The following is a 9,781-nucleotide window of genomic DNA, read 5'->3' as shown; positions in this document are numbered from 1 at the left end:
CTGTGCAACAAAATAAATTCTTAATACTGAAACTGCAAACTGCTTTTGTCAGGTATTTTGATACAGCAACAGGAAAGAAAGTAATCCAAGAGTACACACTGAAAGTATATAATATACTAAATCCTGCAGAAATTAAAGTGAATGAAAGATCTGGATAAGTATATAGCTATGTGGAAAGATTTTTTTGGGCTTATGGTTCCAGAGGGTTATAGTCAATAGTGGAGGAGACAGCTTAGCAGCAGACAAAGGACATGGCAGCTGCAGCTAGACCTGGAAACTGAAAGCTGAGAGCTCACATCTTGAACCTTAAGCAGGAAACACAGAGAATGAACATGAGAAATGATGCATGCTTTGGAAACCTTAAAGCCCACCTCCCAATGACGTACTACCTCCAGCAAATCACAACTTCTAAACCTACCCATAAATTTGAGAACAAGCATTCAAATAATCAAGACTATGGTAGATATTCTCATTCAAATCACCACAGGAAGGTATCAAAAATAATATCAACACTGGGATAATAGTCATTTCTAAAGAAGAATTTACCACGTGCTTCAACATGGATGAGAAACAACCAAATATTCCATCTTTCATTTCTGTAAACACTGTGACCAAAAAGCAATTTAGAGTCTTTATTGGTCTTAGAATTCTAGGTCACAGTCCATTATTAAGAAAATCCTGTTACTTGTGACAGCATAGCCAAACCTAGAGGGTATTACACTGATTGAGATAGTGAAGTCATTGAAAGAAATGCCTTATGATTTAATATGCAATGTGAGACAGTTAAAGTTATGAAAAAAGAAAGTAGAACGATGTTTATTGGGGCTGAAGAGAGTGGTGGGATTTTGATCAAAGAATACAAAATTGAAATATACTGAAGGAATGAGTTCAATGTGGTAAGGGTAGTAATATTATTTAATTATGTTATAATTATATATATTAATTCTATACTTGAATGAAGAAAGTATAAAGACATAGAAAGTAGATTTTAAATCTTTTAACTAGTAACATAAAAAGATAAGATAATGGGTATGTTAAGTAGCTGAATTAGGTATTCAACAATCGATATATATATATGTTGTAAAATATAAGTATATAGTTTTGTAAATTAAAAAAAATCTGTCCCATGTTCTATGTCTTTATTTTTGAGATTGTAATTTAGTGGAAACATTTCTCCTTCAGCCATCTGCATACCCCTCCCACTTTCCTTTTAAACCCATCCATCTTTTTCCACCAATTATTATTACATGCATACACATACACACACACACACACACACACACACATTCTGTGAGATTGGAAAAATAGACTTTCTTTCTGGATCTGTAAAATGGAATTGATTATCCATTAATAGTCTAGACTTCATGAAAAAGTGAAACCTAGAAAATTATATTAACTTCTGAATGCCATGTAGTTGCATAGATGAAAAGAAGCATCAGCTCTCAAGGTACTATGTCTTCTATGTTATGCTTTCATTTTCCACATATTACTGTGGTTCTTAGGGAAAAGTATAATTTGGACTATGAAAACAACAAAAATAGCATAAATTAATTCAGAAAATTTAACATTGATGCATATGCAAGAGTTTTTCCTTAAAACATTCTTTGTGATTGCTAGAAATACCTCAAATAGATGTATTAAGTTTTTGAGTATTAATTCTCTTTTGTGACCTATGTAAAAAAATGGGCCTGCAGTTAATGCTTTGTGCTTTATATAGATTGTCAGATATTAGAAGGATTTTATGACCTTCAGTTTTCCTATCTATGAAATAAAGGCCCTGATGCTTTCCCTAGGAGGATTATAATAAGGATGAAGTAATACATATTCTCTGCCAAATTCTTGCTTACATATAAGAGAGTAGTAGCAAGATTATCATTGTGATGCTTCAATAAGTAAGCCACTATCTTATTTCAAAGAGGTAACAAGTTTTGTAAAACATATAAAATTGTAAATAATTTTATTAGGGTTCTTGGAGTTCTTTACACAGCAAATGTTATTTAACAAACTGCATTTTAGATATTTGGAATTAGATTATTTTTATGATATCTGGAAAATAAGTCTTTTTTTCTTCAGCTTCCACCCCACAGTATAATCACAAATGGATGAGTGCTGTCATCAACTGATATAGCTCGAGTCGAGTATTCATACGCTGAGACTGCCTTTCTCCATTCTGTGGCTTTGGATGAGACATCTTTTCTGAAACTGGGTGATAACAGTATTGAAAAGTTTGAATATTCTTTTCTTTAAAGGTGTTGAAAAAAGAGTGAATTTTTCTGCTCATGTCTTCTTCTAAGGAAAATTTAAAAGTTAATCATTGGAAATTTGATATATTCATGTAATACATTTTGATTGTATTCATTCTTCCATTCTTTCTTATTTTGCTCCTGAACTGCACTGCTCTATATTAAGGCTGAGAAATTTGATCTCTTCAATGTAATGAAGAGACAAAGGAAGTTTCATTAAATTTCAGTTTTATAAATTTTTGTTTTAAGATTAAAAATGTGTGTCTGTGTATATGCAAGTTACATGTGTACAGGTACTATGGAGTCCCAAGATACATTGGAACTGTAATCGCAGACGTTTATGAACTACCAGACGTGGGTGCTAGGAACTGAACTTGGCTCCTCATAAAGTGTAGCAAGTGCTCTGACCCATTTAGCAATCTCTCCAGCTGGAGTCGCAAGTTCTGAGTTAGCAGAAGATACAGTGATCAGGATGCTCAAGGGCAATTTCATGGTAAACATGGGATGAGAAAATATTGCAGATTTCCTGATATATGGACTTCAGCACTGCCCCAGCACATAATATAGTAGTATTGTATCATGTCTTACTCTTCCATAATTTTCACTCAGTTCAGGACATTTTTATATAGAGAGATGATAATTTATTTATTTTGGTTGTGAGCCTAGCCTTTAACGGCTGAGCCATCTCTCCAGCCCGAGAGATGATAATTTATTAATATGTCCTTTTCACTAGCATAGTGTCTTATAGTATATACAAAAACATAACTAACATTGAATTTAACAGTTGTGACTAATGCCAGGCCTGAAAACAAAAGACTTACATTGCTTTTAATTCAGAATATACGAGGACAAAGTTCTGTCCTCATAAAGTGACATTTATGTGGGGAAATCCTAGCCATTTAAATTTAATTATACTCAGAAAGAGGGAAGGGAAGGGAATGAAAGAAAAAAGCAAAGGAGGAAGGAAGCAATGGAGGGAATGCTTGTGTGTGTGTGCCTACATACATATAAGCATGTATGCATGTGTGTATGTATGTCTTTGTTCTATAAAACAGGAACTCAATCTTTTTTCCAAAGAGAAATAAAGAAATTAAGCTTGTATTTATTTTTCTTTCATAAGCTCCAATGTCTTGAATTTAAGCTGTATCAGCAGATCTTGAAGAACACTTAAATTATAGTAAAAATTCACCATTCCTGTATTCAAAATTTCTTTGATGTAAAAAAAGACCTACATTGATTTTAATTCAGAATATAGGAGGACTGACAATTTATAACTTGAAAATAAAGAGAATATATTTGTAAGAATCCATTAATCAAATAGTCAGGTTTTAATTCATCAAGAGAACTAGTCTTCATGAATTAGAGATAGAATTGGACAGTTTGCTTAATTCTGTATAATAAGAACAGTTAATAGGGACAGAGTTGCAGTAAATGAGCAGTAGTTATAATTGAGTGTTAAGCTTCTGAGTTTGTCAACAATAATAAAGTGTGCAATTAGAAAGTAGCTAGGGAAATAATAGTTGTGCCTTTAATAAAGACTGAGACCCTTTTATAAACTCTCTGTAATTAGGCTTTGTATGCTAGCAAATATTTTTTGACCTAGCAAATCATTTTTGAGCCCTACATAATTATAGGCCTTCTCATATTTGAATGTTATTAATGCCTCTATTTCAAATACAAAGAAATTAGGAATGAAAACTTTAAAAAAGAAATACTGGCAAAGTAAAATTAGAGAAAATTGAAAACAGAGAAGAGTCATTCCCATTGTTCAACATGTTGAAAATGGAATCCAGCATATGTCCATTAGTTTTCGTGTCAGTCTGTGGCCCAAAACCAGATCAGTCAGTGGGAGTTATTATTGAACATAATGAGCCTAATGTCCCACATACCCAGCCTCACTGCAGGAGGCTAGATGAAAACTCAGACGCCCCTGAAAGTTTAAAACACTATTATTGAAAATATTAATGATATGTATATTGTATCATGAATCTAGCTGCCTTGCTTTTGTTTAATATGAACAACCACCCCAGTGGTGCGCAACATTTTATCAAGAAGAGAAATGATAATTGAAGCAGTTAATTTAGTGTACAACATTTGATTTTCATAGCAACTTGTGAGCATAACAGGTCAGAGATTTCTATGCTGATTTGTTGGACTGATTACTCTAGCCAAAGTATGAGGTGAAACAACTTACCCAAGAGAAGTTCGATTCCAGGACATCCCACTCCATACCCTTTAATTGCCTTCTGTTGCTTATTTTTATCTGCCACCAAATATATACTTTTAGGCTACAATTGAGTTATAAATTCTATTATATATTAAATTGTACACTCTTACATACAGATTCTTACATTTAATTTACATATGCAACCTAGCTGTATGTTTATGAGTTTAAATACAGCTTTATTGCCACACACTTTAGCTGCTAAAGAATATTCTGATTTATAAGGTCCATGGTTGTTCCATGGCATATTCTTGGAAAGCACTCTTTATGGTTTCCAGAGATTATTATTTTACATTTATGTCTTAATTTGAAAATCTTTTCAAAATTTTCAATTCAATGGAAATGTAGAAGAAAGTTATTTTAGTGGATATCTAAAGTTATTAAATTTTATTTTTGATAATTTCATGCATGTATATAGTAAAATACCATGTCTATTATTATTTCCTCCTCCAACTTTCACATATCTCTCCAGCATGCCACCTCCTAAATGCAAGTCATCTTAGATAACACACTAAGTAGGGGTTGGGGATTTAGCTCAGTGGTAGAGCACTTGCCTGGCAAGCACAAGGCCCTTGGTTCCATCCCCAGCTACGGAAACAGAACAAAACAAAACAAAACAAAACAAAACACACTAAGTAGTCCAGTTAGGAATTCCTACATGTTCATGGTTATGAGGCCATCCACAGTAACAAGGAAAGCCTGTTGATAGCCATATCATCAATAAACAATGATTCTGTCTCTTCAAAATTATCTTCTGCTAATATCTCTCTGATAAGAAGTGGGTCCTGGAAATTACCCCTTCTGTGTCAGGCTTTTGTCTAACTTGACCTTGTGCAGGTTATTTAGTAGGAATAGACTCTCCCACTAAGCACCATTTCTTTAGGATTGAAGCATTAGAAGCAATTGAAGCAGTTACACGAATCAATGCTGAGGTCCAAAGTGTTGATTAGGATTATGAATGATCAGGGCCAGAAAAAATTATTTAAATAAATAATTTATCCCCAAAGATAAATGTTCCAAAAATGGGCTATGTCATAGAATTTACAAATGTTTTACTTAGCTAAATAATGAAGACTATTTGTTGGCAAAGATGACCTGAAAAAAGGAAGTTGAAACAAAATGTAACTTCTTCATACGGAAGGGTTTTTAGCTAACACCTTCTGTAGCCAGACAGGAACCCCAGTGGAGTGATAGAGACACCAACCTACTCGCAAAACATTCAACCTCAAATTACAGTGTCTACAAGCAATGCAATTGCAGGGGAGGGAGCAGAGACTGAGAGAATGGCTAACTAATAACCAGTCCAACTTGTCTATGGGCAAGCATGAATCCCTTACACTATTAATAATACTCTGTTATGGTTGCAGACAGGAGCATGTTGTCCTCTGATAAGCTCCACCCAGCAGCTGACTCAAACAGATGCAGACAACACAGTCAAACAGTGGATGGCGCTTGGGGATTCATGGAAGAATAGGAGGAAGGATTGTAGTCCCCAAAGTCCGGGGATAGGAGCTTCAAAGGAAGACCAACAGTCAACTAACCTGGAACCTTGGGGCTCTCATAGCCTGATCCACCAACACGGGCTGGACTTAGGCCACCCCACACATATGTAGCAGATGTTTAGCTTGACCTTCATGTGCATCTTGAACAATCGGAACGGGGTGATCCCCAAAGCTGTTTCCTGTATTTGGGATATGTTCTACTAGCTGGGCTGCATGGTCTGGCTTCAGTGGGAGAGGATGAGTTTTAGCTTCTCAGAGACTTAAGTACTGGGTGGGGAGGATAACCACCTGCTTAGAGGAGATGGGAAAGTGTTGGATTGTGAATGGTGGTGAATGGGAGGGGGGCAGTGAGCAGGATGAAAAGTAAATCAGTAAAAAAAAAATTAAATTTAAAAAAAAGGCAAGGAAAAAATTTCTCAAGGCTCCTTCAAATCTTTCCTGAAAATTTTCACCTTTCCTAGTAACTGAGATAAACTGGTAAATGGACTGTTTCTAAACTGGTTTATTTATGGAAGAACAAGTAAATGCATTTTATTTTTATATGAGAATATTTTGAATTATGTAGAAACATTTCTTTCCGTATGTTTCATAGGAAATATATAGCCATATGAAGCTTGATTTCTAATAATAATGAAAAAGGCTTAGCAAAGGTAATCTATTAAGTCACTCTAACTGATTGGATTGTAGATTCAAATGAATGCACATACAAAGAGAATTGAGACAACCTTTTTGTTTATCAATTTTCTTGTCTGATACCAGGGATAATAAGTCTTGATATGACCTATCTATGATGTCCAATAAATAGTACACATTTCTTGAATAGTCACTATGCCTTAGACACTACTTTATGTTCTTTTAATGAATTAGGAAAGAAGCAGCAACATACCTGGCTTTCTTGGACTTTGCATTTTAGACAGAGTGAGGAATGATCACAATGAGTAATGGAAAGAAGGCATAATTAATGAACAACTTGTATACTGCCAGGTGAAAATAGCTACAGAAAAAACTGAACAGATTAGGAGAAATCATAAATGTGTAGAAACATTTTGATTCAGTTACAACATTAAACAGGATGATCAGTATAACCCTACCGAGTTTGTGAGATTTCAATAAAGAATTCAAAAAGATAAAGGAATGAATCCAGAGATAGGGAATATAAGCGTATTTTTAATTGAGACAGTGAGGTGTTAGTTGGCTTCTGCTGTAGCAAAAAACAAAAAACAAACAAAACAAAACAAAAATCAAACAAAACAACCCTAATTTCTGAGATTTCAACAAATGCAATAGTTTTTTTTCTGAAACAGCTTTTATTAAACAGCAAAGCAGAACTTGAACAGAATTGTAAATATTTGTAACAAGGTCACAAAAGTTGCAAAATGTCTGCAATGCGAGGATTACACATCCACATAGCTAACATCTCCCATCAAGGCTTACATTAATACATTAGATGATTCCACAAGTCAAAGCCCAGTCTAAGAGCCACCAGCTGCATTAGTGGATCTTTTCTATTATAAGACATCATTATTATTTCTGATATCAGTTCCTTCTCAAATGGGAGCTAAAATGAAATTTTTAAAATTTGTTAAAAGAATGACTAAAATTCTGCAAACTAAGAAGTTGAGTTTACAGAAATTCTGGGAAAACAACTGAGATAAAATATAAAGGTTAATAATGACCTCATAAACTAAGCTCTCTTATATTCATAATCCTGATACTTATATACTCTCAGTGAATTTTGCAAAAGTTCATCTCCTGGGCACAAGCAAACCTTGAGACCAAATTGTTAACTGTTCTCTCTTAATTGGCTTACATTAGATTCAATTCACTTTCATATATGTCCCAAAATTGCAGCTGTGGGCCAGAGGTAACACACATCTAGAGGGAAAAAATTGGGAGTTGGTGATTTCTGCTTATCCAGTTTTCCTTCCTATTTCTATCTTTCCTCAAGTTTTTTCTCACACACCAGCATTCCTATCTTTTCAACACCAAATGGACTATTTTATGCAGTAGGGAGTTTTTACCTTGTCAATGTGACAGTCTATATTTCAAAGAAAATACTTCATTTTTTTATAACTTCAATCTATTTTCAATTGATTAAAGAGAAACCAGCAATCCTATCTTATTACTAAATATCACAAATGGCAAAACTTAGATAAGAAAGTATCTCATTTTGGTTAAGTGTCAACAATTCTAGTTCAGGTTACTCTTGTAGGAGATGACTGCTGAAGTTACTGTCAGAGATGGAGATGGGAAAGAAGAGGCAGTTGGAGGAGGAGAGGAACAAGATGGTGCACAAGGTACAGAAGCTGTGCATTCAGTACATGGTTTTGGTCACTTTTTCACAGCACACATATGTATATGTACATGTGTATGTGTATGTGTATGTGTGTGTATGTGTATGTGTATATGTATATGTATGTATATGTATGTATATGTATGTGTATGTATATGCATATGCATATGTATATGTATGTGTATATGTATATGTATATGTATGTATGTGTATGTATATGCATATGTATATGTATGTGTATGTGTATATGTATGTATATGTATGTATATGCATATGCGTATGTGTATGTGTATGTGTGTGTATGTGTATGTGTATGTGTATATGTATATGTATATGCATATGTATATGTATGTATATGTATGTATATGTATATGCATATGTATATGTATGTGTATGTGTATATGTATATGTATGTATATGTATGTATATGTATATGCATATGTATATGTATGTGTATGTGTATATGTATATATATATGGAAATTGGCAAAACATTCATCTTCAAGTTTCATAAATATCTGTAATATAAAGTCTCTAAAAAAACAAAAAAATAAAGTCTCTACATGTGCACATTTTCTTAGACTAATGTATACATGTAACGTTAACTCAGAGATGTTCCTGTTAAGGATTAGTATTACCTAGGTCTGACATTCTCTTTATAAACACTCAGGGAAACAAAGGAAGATACCTTTTGAGTCATATCCAAGCCTTAAGGGGGAAGGAAAAAAAGCAGAAATCCATATCAGAGAGGGAGGTGAACCCTTTGTTTCTTTTGCTTTTTGCATCAGCTGTTTGTAAAACTAGAAGTAGACATGAGGTTTTCTATATGTTGTTCAATAACTTGATTATCTGATTTTATCTTCAGATTTTTTTCCTTAACTGCATCTACTCTTGCAGAAAGATCTTCAAGTGTGTGCTGGAGATGCAACACCTGATTGATAAGTCAAGTCTTTTCTTCCAGTTCCATTGATTTTCAGCATCAACTGTATCCATATCAGCATTCATCATCTTGACTAACAGACTTTCAGTTATTGAATTCAAACTCGTTAATGAAAGGTCTTGCATGTGAAGCATAATGGGTAGGATGCCTCAGGCAGTGACTTTCAGACCAACTGATAAATAGAGTAGATTTTATTTATGTTACATGTGTAATATCCATCCTCACAATTTTTATTGTTTCTTTTCTTTAAGTTTAATTATATGTATTGATATCTATTAGGGGTAGAAAATATTTTCCACTTCATGAAAACATGGCAAGTTTAGACTGGATAAAAGAAAAGTAAAATTATTAGTCCTTGCTCATTCCTTGACAGCCTTCAAGTACCCTTGAGCTACCAACCATTTGGAACAAGTAATTCAGCATATTTTTAAATTACTGATGGTCTTTTATTTTGTTATGTACACCTGGAAAAATGGTCTGAGACAGGCTATGCTGTTATCATGATTACTTTACCTAACTTTCGTGACTGATAATATGCACCTGCTTTTATATTTGGGATCTTGAATTTCAGATTCCAAAA

At 33.8% G+C, this 9,781-nt stretch overlaps 1 pseudogene; it reads right to left on the bottom strand.

The window, feature by feature from the left end:
- Positions 1-8,957: 8,957 nt before the first annotated feature.
- Scoc-ps1 (short coiled-coil protein, pseudogene 1) lies at positions 8,958-9,269 on the bottom strand (annotated as a pseudogene).
- Positions 9,270-9,781: the final 512 nt, after the last annotated feature.

This window comes from Rattus norvegicus, chromosome X, assembly GCF_036323735.1.
Source record: "Rattus norvegicus strain BN/NHsdMcwi chromosome X, GRCr8, whole genome shotgun sequence".
Lineage (NCBI taxonomy): Eukaryota > Metazoa > Chordata > Mammalia > Rodentia > Muridae > Rattus > Rattus norvegicus.
Note: the sequence above shows the minus strand (reverse complement) of the source record. Positions and strands in the feature narration are given on the sequence as shown.